Below are 12,054 nucleotides of genomic sequence, written 5' to 3'. Positions count from 1 at the left end.
AACAGGGTTTCTCACAAACTCAAAAGCAGATACGGAGACCCACACACACCCAGAGACAGATGGCTGACACAGGCCTTTTCATAAAGACTGATAAGAAAAGGGGTGCCTGGTACTGCATATCACGAGAAACTGAGACACACACATACCCAAGGACAGAGGGCTGACGTAAACCTTTCATAAACACAGATAAGACAGGAACATCTACGCACACACAAAAACTCCTCTTCAGTCTGAACATTTTACAGAGACACACAGAAATGTCAAAATAGGAACATCTACGCACACACCTAATCTCCTGTTTTAGCTGAACATTTCTGAAGACAAAGAAATCTACTCAGAGCCAATGAAACAGTGATACTAGCCTGAAGGGGACCTCGCCCAACTCATCAGGACCAACCAGAGGACAAGAACTTCCAGACTCAACCTACTTTCTATCTTTGTATAAAATGTCTATGCACTGTTATCTGGGCTTCTTTCAGAGAGTTCCATTTGAGCTTGATGAAAGGGTCCGTGCACGCTATTTCAGATATCTTTACACTTTAATAAACTGCCTTATATCATACCTTATCCACCTGGTCCAGCATCTCAACTTGGTCTCACTCTTCTAGTAAATGTATCATCAACAGTATCCTTTATCCGCTGGCTGGTTTTATAAGTGTTTGAATTCTTGGTTAATGACTTTAAAGCTTCATCTGTTTTGTAAGATTATCTGTCTCTGCTACATGCAACCTACATTTATTAAAAGAAGTGGAGTCCTTTTGAATTAAGGTCTGCATTGTATGAGACTGACTGTAGCTTACGTTCCCAATGGGATGGACTAATAAATGATCATCTTTGATTATCAGTATTATAATTCAAATGATCAACTGGTTTTAATTTCCTATGATAAGTCCTGAGCTCCATGCTATCGATCTTAGCGGGTGTAGGGATAAACATGAGGCCGTCCTTCAGAAGTTGCTGTTCTGCCACTGTAAGTCTAAATGTAACTGATAAGTTAAGGACATTTGAGTGTTGGGGAGTAACACTGGTACACTCTTCCCCTGTCAATAGTTGAATTGGTCTAGCCAGTAGTTTAAAATATTTACTTGTCTCCAATGTACTGGATCGTACTGCACTGTGTGGAATCTAAGTTTGCTCAGATCCAAAAGTTCTGTACAATTTTTCTGGATATGCTGGGAGCTCACCTGAGAAATGTATGATGGGAAAATAAACTTAAGCTGTTGTCACGATCGTCTTGCTGAGAGAAAGTGGACCAAGGTGCAGCGTGTGCAAAATACATTCTCTTTTATTGTAGAGAAAGGGAAAAAACACGCAACAAACACTATAACAAACTGAAACAAAACAACAAACGAATCGTGAAGCTAATGACGTAAGTGCACACACAGGCTACAAACGTACAACATAGACAATTACCCACATTAACCTAGTGCCTATGGCTGCCTTAAATATGGCTCCCAATCAGAGACAATTAATGACATCTGTCTCTGATTGAGAACCATTCAGGCAACCATAGACACAGCTAGACATATTAAACACAAACCCATCTACTCTATTTAACCCCCTAAACCATACAACCACCCTAGACACTACAAAAACACATACATTCCCCATGTCACACCCTGACCTAACTAAAATAATAAAGAAAACAAAGAATACTAAGGCCAGGGTGTGACAGCTGTTCTATTCAGTAGCTGTTGTAACCATTTGACTGCAGTGGTATACTGCTGATTCAGACCATTAACAAGACCCACTGATATAATAACCTTCTGTGTGTCCAGCTGTGGCTCCAGCTTGCCTATCAGACCCACTGATAGAATAACCTTCTGTGTGTCCAGCTGTGGCTCCAGCTTGCCTATCACTCCTGCAATATGTCTGAAAGTTGCTCCAGGGAAACTATCTATCTGTATGTTAGTGTCAGTGAAAACTAGGAATGTGAGCAAGGTTGGAATACCCAATGAAAACCACAGGCTTTGTTATATGAATACTCCAATAATTTACACCCTGTGGTGTTGCTGTTGGTAGTCAGGCTGGGGTGTATCTGTTGGTCTACAGGGTTACAGAGGGCCTGGTATACCTTACCGAGATGTTGCTAGGGCCCCCTGGAGTGTTCCTGCATGTTTCAGAGTCTGAGCCTGAGCTCCCATCAAGACCCTGCCAGTAGTGCCAGTAGTGGCTTGCTGGTCACTGCAGCAGCATAGCTGGAAGGGGCCTGAGGGGAAGGTATCAGATTAGTAGAAGCATGTGGGACAATTGGTTTTTCCAGCATGTTTTTTAGAGTAACTACTGAGGAAAGTGTACATTTGTGTTTGTATCTGGCCTTTGCCCACATCACAGCCTTATGAAAAGCTTTTTGGTTGCAGGTTAAAGCATTCTGAATGGATAAAGCAATGACCCCATCATAATGCTCCCTCAAAATGGGCATATTATTCTCCAACCACTTACTGGTGTTAAGTTTTACCTTTGCCAGAGTCTGTGGGATAGGAGAAGAGGGTTTGATAAAGGCCGTCAATTTGTTCACCTGTCTGACCATGCCTGCTGGGAAAGAATAATTATATGAGTGATGAATTGCTTGAAGGGCCTTAAAATATCCCTTTGTTAGGATGATGCATGGCAGGAAAGGAATATTCCTAGATTCTCCAGTAGATTCATTTAGATTAAATAACCTTGAAACGGTTATGTAGTGGCACTGCCATGGTAGAGGTGCACAATTGGAACTGGCCGGGTATTCCTATTTAAAGGATCAAATCATAACAATTAAACCCACCCCCAAAAATACAGACTTGGAACCAATCAACAAAGAAATAAATCAAAATAACAAACAATAAAACAATAACAAATTAGCCCTGTTTTAGAAAATAAGAATCAAAGCCCAATGTAAAAAGGATAATGGGGAATGGAGGTCAACACTCAACTCATTTTCTCCTACAAAATTAATTGTCTGTTGCAATCTGATGGTTGTTCCAGGACTGGCATTTCAGCCTTCAAAAATGCTGAATACAAACAAGCAATCGATACGAAATTCTCACTGTAGATTCAGTTGACACTCCATAAAAAATTGCCTTAGAACAAGCACTCTACGCAAGCGTGAGAAAAACACTGCACTCTAAGGTGATCACTTCTTTATAATTCAATCATGATGATGATTCATTTTCAAGGCACTCCAAACTTTAAAGTCTGGTTTTGGGGTGGAAAAAATGGGAATACTCACCACACCCAGAGAATAGATATTTCATACGGACAAAGGCTCTTCCATACCAATTCAAACGAAGGCCCAAATGTCCCATGTGCTTGGCTTTGTTTGTAGGAAAAATGTCCCTGTGGAACAAGGAGATAGAGGAATCCTGTTCTTTCTCACTTTCGTTTGAGGGTAAAAAAAAAAGGGGTCATTAAAATTTAGGGAAAGATCATGAGGTTTTGCGCAATTCGTGCTTCTTCAGAGGAAATAGGGGTTGGAGTTAGGGTTAGTCTAAATGGCTGATTAAGTTCCTGTCGACATGTTGCCATTGGCAGATTGATTTGAGACTGCGTAAACGCAAACTTACGAGGCTGGATCGTCATCTACGCTCGGTTCACAAACTTAACACTATGAGCCAGAAGTACAAAGACGCTATGCGGGTGCCTTTGTCGACCGAGGTGTCAGATAATACAGCCCCAGTAGCCACCCTGTCTTCCGGTGACGAGACCAACCTTCCCCCTGGGCAACTTTCAGATATTACGTTTGCAATCGCAACAAATAATCTGCTCAGACCCCAACCAAGGAGCATCAAAAGTCGTGCTATAAATTCTCAGACAACACAAAGATTCCTTGATGCCCTTCCAGACTCCTTCTGCCTACCCAAGGACGTCAGAGGACGAAAATCAGTTAACCACCTAGCTGAGGAAGTCAATTTAACCTTGCACAATACCCTAGATGCAGTTGCACACCTAAAAACGAAAAACATTTGTCATAAGACACAAAACGCAGAAATAAAAATAGAATTCATGCCTTACCTTTGACGATCTTCTGTTGTTGGCACTCCAATATGTCCCATAAACATCACAAATGGTCCTTTTGTTCGATTAATTCCGTCGATATATGTCCAAAATGTCCATTTATTTGGCGCGTTTGATCCAGAAAAACACTGGTTCCAACTAGTGAAACATGACTACAAAATATCTCAAAAGCCAAAACATTTCAAACTACTTTTGTAATACAGCTTTAGGTATTTTTTTACGTAAATAATCGATAAAATTGAAGACGGGATGATCTGTGTTCAATACAGGATTAAAACAATCTGTAGCATGCTTTCTGGTCATGCGCCTCTATCTAACAGTACACAACAAGTGACACTGATTCAAAATGGCCGTACTTCATTACACAAAGGAAAATCCTCAACTAATTTCTAAAGACTGTTGACATCCAGTGGAAGCGGTAGGAACTGCAAAAAGGTCAATTAGAAATCTGTATTCCCAATGAAAATCCATTGAAAAGAGTGAACTCAAAACAAAAAAATCTGAATGGTTTGTCCTGCTAAATAAGTTCTGTTATACTCACAGACATGATTCAAACAGTTTTAGAAACTTCAGAGTGTTTTCCATCCAAATCTACTAACAATATGCATATCTTATCTTCTGGAGATGAGTAGCTGGCAGCTGAATTTGGGTATGCTTTTCATCCAAACGTGAAAATGCTGCCCCCTATTGTGAACGCTGCGTGTAACACATCCGGTGTCAGGATAAATAAAAAGCCAGGTCTGCTAACTTTCTTTAATTATGTTTAATTACCGCAAACAATGAATGGCAAATGCAATTTTCGTATATACGGGTTCGCTGTATCACCGCACAGGGTTAACAGGGAACTGGCAGGAAGTACATAAACAGCTGTTCTTATACCGTGATGACGTAGTTTCAACGCGTCTGTTGGCCTATCACAGTAGAGGCTGGGCGTGGTTTAGACTTTGCCCCCCTCGGATTTGTCCAAGCCCCTTGGCGCGTTCCTTTTGTCCACATCTGGTTGCTGGGTAGATTAGATCCGTCTTGTGTCTGTCGATTCTACACTGAAACAGTTCCTAATATGGTATTGTCCAGTATTCTAAACTCCTGGTTGGTCTAGAGAGATGCACCGCTCCCCTCTCCAGACTGTCCACAGCTTTTATGGCCTGTGTTGGTCAGTCCTTACACCTACACACACACCCCCCTCTGTATTGTTTGTGTGTGTGTGTAACAAAACAATATTCCTCTTCAACCAATATGCTAACAGCCTATAGTGCATAAACATAAATCCTAACACTATCCTAGAGAAGTGACTAACATGTTTAATGTTTTACCTTTGTTCGATCATTTGTACAGATTTTATGTTTTTACAATGAAAAGTACTTTTATTCATGGTTGTTTTTATTGGTTTTAACAAAATTTACTTAGCATTTAAAGATTACATTTCAATTTGTTGTGTTTTATGCTTATTGCCGTTTGTATGTGTATGAAATGTAAAAAATATATGAGCTGTTTTTAGAGGAAATGTGACAATAAAACTTTTCCAAAAGAAAAAATCTGTTCTTATCAGTTAAACATCTGATACGTCCCCCATCGGGGGACTAGATATTAAATGGATTTTTAGAACAGGAAATGGGGCTTGCTCCGTCCGCGCCAATCATCTGCAGTATGCAACACATTTCTCCCGTTGTCAAGGGAAAAAAATACACAAAGCTATGTAAACAGCTAGCAGAAGAAGGAAAGAAAAAAGAAGAAACATCCAAACTGAAAGAAGGGCGAAGCGCCCTTCACGGGGTCCCCCGTTTCACTTTAAAAAAAAATAAAAAATAAAACATTGGCCAGGATAGTGAGTGTGTCTGTCTGTGAATGTTTACCCACAGCCCTAGAAAACTTGGAAGAGTGGGTTCGGGGACCACCCGCGAGATCCCGGCCTAGAGTGCACAGAGTGTGTCTCGGGCCCCAACCTCTGACTTCCATACGACTCTGGTTTCTCTTTATTACGCACAAGCCTTTCGCCTTTTACTAAAGACTTCGACAGAGATGACGGCGAGACTTTTTGCTCAGGCGTTTGACTTCAATCGGGCTGACCGACCGGTGTATTTTTCCACTCCAAAGTATTCAAGCCCGACGACAAGGACGACTGGCGTATTTTCCGGCCTTTGAACAAACAGTCGTCGCACTAGGCGTAAAGAGCTAGTGACTTAAAGACGCATTGGCGACTTTAAAAAACAAACACCTGCCTGTCACCAGGGAAACGTTGGGTGGGGAGGAGCCAACTTTTGCCAAACCGCTGAGGTCTGCCGAGACCCCCGGGTGCCCGGCGGGTGCAGGGGTCAATTTGTGGGTTATCGCTTCTCGGCCTTTTGGATCAGATCAAGCTCGGTTCTGCGGTGCCTCAAAGCTCGCTGAGTCAAAGGGCGTAAAGGGCAGTTTCCTTTCTTTTTTTAGGAAAAGTTTGGAATCTGCAGGCATTCTCCGTGAGGAGATGGCCAACACTAACGGTGGAGCTGGGTCGGTCCCTAGGACTGGACTAAAAAACACGATTAGTTTTGCTTGGAAGGAGGATGAGGGCCGGATACCGAGGGACACCTTCGCAAGGACCGTGCTGATGGGGGCCCTAAAACTTTGAGTACAAGAGGTGATGTGTCTACAGGGAAATGCGATGGAGGAGACGTAAGATGTAACCTTCCACACGGAATTAATGTGCGATACGACGATGGACCGAGCTAAGGCTGTGGAGAGGCCGCTGTCTTTCTTCAATGTGACGTGCCTAGCGAAGACAAACTTCAGGCTAATCAACGTACATATGTACAACCCCCATGTGGCGGATATCGCCATAAGGGATTACCGGAGTCGTTTCTGCGACGTAACATCAGGGGCAAGGTATGTAAATGACTCCCTGGGGTTCTGGAAAGGCCGACGTCAATTCCAGGTGCTCCTTAGGCCGGATCAGGGAGGTTTTGATGGTTCCCTCCATCCCCTGGAAAGTTTCTCGATGGTTCGGATAGAGGGATGCTGTTTTACACCCGCCCACCTCCGTACTGCAAAAAATGCAGAGAATATTGGCACATTACAGCTGCCTGCAGTGCACAGAAGTGCCGTTTTTGCCAAGGGAGGTGAATGTGGAGGGAACACACGTAGCGATGCAGGGGGTGTTTTGGGGGTAGACATAGTATTAGGGGATTATAGGGGTATACGGGCCACAGACGGTGCCAGGGAGAAGGGAGATGGTGAAGCTTCTGGCACCTCTGTGTGCCACAAACAGGGTTTTGGTAGTGGGAGGGGAATTTAATGTAGATTTAGGAGGGGTAGCAGATGGTAGTGTAGGGGCCATCACCAGACTTATGGCAAGCCATGGTCTGGTGGATGGCGGCCGTAACACTGCTCCGGCGCTGGCGGGCCCCACGTGGCTTAACTCCCGGGGGGTTGTGCGGAGGCTGGACTACGTCTTTCTACCCAAATCCCTGGGGCTTTTGTCTGGGCGGTTGCTGCCTGTGTTTCTCAGATCACGACGGGGTTCTCTTTAGGGTCAAAGTGCCTGTCTGCCTTTTCGGTAGGGGGTACTGGAAGCTCGACCGGGATATCCTGGAGGAGGGAGCTTTCGTCAACACTTTGTTTTTTGGGGGGGAGCTTGAGGGTCTCCGACCTATGTGCGGAGGCGTGTTGGAGTGGTGGGAGATAGCCAAAGTCAGGATTAGGGGTTTTATTAGTGGGTTTTGTAACAGGAAGGTGAGAGAGGAGAGAAGTGAGGTGGAGCAGCTCCAACGTTTACTTGAGCTTGAATACAAGGCTGGCAACCTCGGGAGCTCGATGGACGTTGAGTGTGCAACCAGCCTCAAGGCTCAACTCAGGGAGATGCATGAGCGGAAGCCCCGTGCCTTCCTGCAGCGTGCACACTGAGACCTGCTCTGCAGTGTTTTTTAAAATCAGTTAGGGAAAAGCTGGTAAGACAGGGTAGGATAGTCAGGGAGCCGGCGCAGATGGTCAGGGTGGCAACTCACCATTTCCGGGGGGTTTTCCAGGAGAGGGTAGTAGAGGAAGAGCAGGGTACCGTGTTCTTAGAACGCCTGTGCCGGAGGACATTTGAAAGGCGATGGAGGCCCCGATAACACTAGAGGAGGTGGAGAATGCACTCAAGAGGATGGGGAAAGGGAAGGTGCCTGGGATGGATGGGCTGGTGGCTGAGTTTTACCTCAAATTTTGGGGTATGCTTGGACCGGTGGTACTCGAAGTCCTGACGGCCGTTCTCGAGACTGGAGTCTCGGGCAGGTCAATGGCTGTAGGCGTGCTGTCCCTCCCCTACAAGAAGGGAGACACAGCCAACCTTAGCAACTGGCGGCCGTTGACCATGCTGTGCTTAGATTACAAGATACTAGCTAAGGTCCTGGCAGACCGTTTGCGCACAGCCCTTCCCTACGCTGTCCATGAGGATCAAACGTGTGGGGTGGAAGGCCGTTCCATTAGGTGGAACCTCCAACTGATCAGGGACTCCATCGCCTGGGTTGATGATAGAAGTCTACCTCTAATGGTAGCAGCGCTTGATCAGGCCAAGGCTTTTGATCGCGTCAGTAGGGCTTTTCTTTTCAGAGTGTTAGGTAGGTTAGGGTTTAGTGATTGCAGATTTTGTATGTGGGAGCGGGGTGCCGGGTGAGCATAAACAGCCATCTGAGTGACGTGTTTGGCCTCTCCTCAGGGGTCAGGCAGGGATGCCCGGTTTCGGCACTCCTTTTCGTGCTCTATATGGAGCCCCTGGCCGCTGACGTAGGGGTGGAGGGTTTGCGTGTTAAGGTGACACAGTACGCCGATGACACCACCTTGCTTTTGTGCAAGGACTCGTGTCTGCTAAGGTCTCTGGCCATAATTGGAGACTTTACCCGCGCGTCGGGAGCAGTCCTTAACAGACGACTTGGCGAGGTTAAGTATTTCGGCAGATGGCGGGGCAGGACGGACGTGCCCGGAGGGCTATCTCTCTGTAATGGGGCCCTGAGGATTCTTGGGGTCCACTTTGAGACCTCCAGTTCCGCGACACTGAACTGGAACATGAGGGTTGCTGTGGTTCAGAGAAAGCTGGGCAATGTGGAAGGCCAGATCCTTGTCTTTCTTGGGCAAGGTCCTGGTCCTGAAGGTGGATGTACTGCCTTCCCTTCTGTACTTTGCATCCATTGCCGGCGAGCATGAGGGGGCTAATAAGGCTCGTGTTTCAGTTCATGTGGGGGTGGCAGGTATGAGTATGTCGCCAGGGCTTGCATGCTCTCAACCATTGGGGAGGGATGGGAGTCCACACTTCCCACTCAAGCTGGACTCGATTTTTGTTTCGTTGTTGTTGAATGAGCTCAGCTCGTTAATCGGGTGATTCATCCCTCCGGTTACTTCCTGCGGGTGTTCTAGTCGTACCAGGCGAGAAGCGTACTGGTGTGGTCCAACACGGGTCCTCGGGCTGAACAGCTGCCGTGGCACTTCAGCCATGCGGCGAAGTGGCTGCATGCGCATCCCGAGGTTGAAGTTGCCCGAGTATGTTTGGATCACAGACACCTGTACGAGGAGGTTAGACGGAGCGTTTGTGCTGCCCCTGTGGTGGGTACCCCTGCTGTGGTCTGGGAGAACATACAGGTGCGGGGCTTGGACAATCGCCTCAAGGATCTAAACTGGTTAAGCCTCCACAAGTGCTTGGCACGATCCCCTCAGTGTCTGAGACTTGCGTTGGGGAGGAGACGATACGCCACATGTACTGGGACTGTGCCTTCGCTGGAGTAGTGTGGGCCAGGGCACAGTGTTTACTAGGTAGAGTTAAGGGGGACTTTGTTTTAACATGGGCTAGGGTGGAGAGAGGAATAGGGAGAGCTGGAGGGGTAAGGAGGGACCGTTTTTTGTTGTGGCTGATCATCAGCCTTTTTAAACAAGGGCTGTGGGATACCAGGCAAGGTTTGGTTAAGTCGGGGCAAACTGTGGGGTGGAAGGAGATTTGAGAGGGAGGAGAGGAAGTGGGGCCACCATGCCGCCCTAGAGCGGTGGAAAGGGGGGCTAGGGCTGGTCAGATAGGTAAGTCCTAGAAGGTACGTTTGGTAGGCTGTTGTGGGATTTTTATGTCTTATGTTTATTGATGTATTGTGGTTTTTGTGCAGGTTAAACACCAGTACCCCGTGTTTATGAGCCATAAAAATTATGTTTCCAAGTACCATAAATTGAGAAGGGGGAAATGTCATTCGGTTGGAAAATGTATTTGACGTGCTGATTTTTCAACTGAAATAGATTATGGTGTATGTTATGATGTGGTGGTACAACGTTTTGAAAACCAGTGGCTTTTTTGTTATGAAAACGATTTGTATGGGTATGTTATAAATGTGTGAATAGTTCACCGTTTGGATGTATGAAAGGAAGAATAAAACTTTGAATCATCTGTTCTTATCAGTTTAATATCTGATACGTCCCCCCATGGGGGACAACATATTAAATGTTTTTTTTCCCGAACAGGGAGTCAGAAATGGGGCTTGCTCCGTCCACTCCACGCATCGACCCGTTATTGCAGTACCTCCGGAAATGGTGCAAAACATTTCTCCCGTTGTCAAAGGAAATAAATACACAAAGCTATGTAAACAGCTAGCAGAAGTAAAGAAACATCCAAACTGAAAGAAGGTCCCCCGTTTCCCTCCATTTTACTTATAAAAAATTGGCCAGGATAGTCTTTCTGTCTGTGACTTTTTACCCACAGCCCTCAAACTTGGAAGAGTGTGTTCGGGGACCACCCGCGAGATCCCGGCCTAGAGTGCGTCTCGGGCCCCGACCACTGACTTCCATACGATTCTGGTTTCTCTTCATTACGCACAAGCCTTTCGCCTTTTACTAAAGAATTCCGTGGAAAGGAACACTTACGAGTTAACATATTTTTGGAGGGGCTTTGCTTCTGGCAGAGCCCGTTATATCTTGTTTCAAGAGAAATCGACAGAGATGACGCCGAGACTTTTTGCTCAGGCGTTTGACTTCAATCGGGCTGACCAACCGGTGTATTTTTCCACTCAAAGTAGTCGCTCGGGCAATTTGAGTTCAAGCCCAACGATGACGACGACTGGCTTATTTGCCGGGCTTTGAACAAATAGTCGCACTAGGCGTAAAGAGCTAGTGACTTAGACGCATTGGCAACTTAAAAAAAAAAAAACACCTGCCTGTCACCAGGGAAACGTTGGGTGGGGAGGAGCCAACTTTTGCCATACCGCTGAGGTCTGCTGAGACCCCCAGGTGGACGGCGGGTGCAGGGGTCAATTTGTGGGTTATCGCTTCTCGGCCTTTTGGCTCACCGAGGTGTCTCAAAGCCCGCTGAGCCAAGAGCCGAAGGCCGGTAAAGTTTTTTAGATTTTTGGGGTATTGACTCTCGGCCGTTTTGGTATTTCTTTTCTGGGAAGAGAGCGGGAGCGGCGTTGCGTGCTCCATTCTCCTTGCGGAGATGGCGCAAAATTCATCATACAGGTCGGTCCCAGTGATCGGGCATCTTTTGGAAGGACATCTTGATCGGGATCCTCAAGCTGACGGTGAAGGATGTGTTCTGTCTCCAAGGTAACCCGTTGGAAGGAGCTTACGACGTGGCTTTACACACAGAGGAAAAGCACGATGAGCTCCTGAGAAGGGCAACAGCAGTGAGAGGTGCGAGGCCGATGTGCAACTATGAGGTGACCAGCCTGGCGAGGAATAATTACAGGGTTGTAACTGTAAACATTTATGTCAAGGATGAGGTGAGGGCCTTTCTGGGGAGATACATGGATAACGTCTCCTCAGCAAGGCACATCAAAGATTCGCTGGGCTTTTGGAACGGGTGGAGAGGCTTCTAGGCCCTCCTCAGGGAGGATCCGAAGGGGCTGAGCGGCTACCTTCATCCTCCAGCTACGTTCTCCCTGGGGGCTGACAGGGGGACTTTAATTTATGCACGTCAACCACCGTTTTGCAGGCGCTGTATGGCCTACGGCCATATTCTAGCCTTGTGCAGCACAAGAGAGTGCAGATTTTGTGGATCTGGGGAGCACGAGGCTAAGGACTGTGACGAGCATAAGGCGTGCCACTGGTGTGGCTAGTCAGCACACCTGTGGCGGGGAT

The 12,054-nt window shown here is 46.4% G+C and overlaps 1 non-coding gene and 2 pseudogenes across 1 annotated transcript; all 3 read left to right on the top strand.

Annotated features, from left to right (window-relative positions):
- Positions 1 to 5,506: 5,506 nt before the first annotated feature.
- LOC139538079 (U2 spliceosomal RNA) lies at positions 5,507 to 5,651 on the top strand (annotated as a pseudogene).
- Positions 5,652 to 10,353: 4,702 nt separating this feature from the next.
- LOC139538077 (U2 spliceosomal RNA) lies at positions 10,354 to 10,523 on the top strand (annotated as a pseudogene).
- Positions 10,524 to 10,768: 245 nt separating this feature from the next.
- Positions 10,769 to 10,884, top strand: LOC139538082 (U5 spliceosomal RNA). The gene has a single exon (XR_011667656.1). It is a non-coding gene; the product is annotated as a U5 spliceosomal RNA (small nuclear RNA).
- Positions 10,885 to 12,054: the final 1,170 nt, after the last annotated feature.

The sequence above is a fragment of the Salvelinus alpinus genome, chromosome 13, assembly GCF_045679555.1.
Source record: "Salvelinus alpinus chromosome 13, SLU_Salpinus.1, whole genome shotgun sequence".
In the NCBI taxonomy this organism is placed as follows: domain Eukaryota; kingdom Metazoa; phylum Chordata; class Actinopteri; order Salmoniformes; family Salmonidae; genus Salvelinus; species Salvelinus alpinus.
Note: the sequence above shows the minus strand (reverse complement) of the source record. Positions and strands in the feature narration are given on the sequence as shown.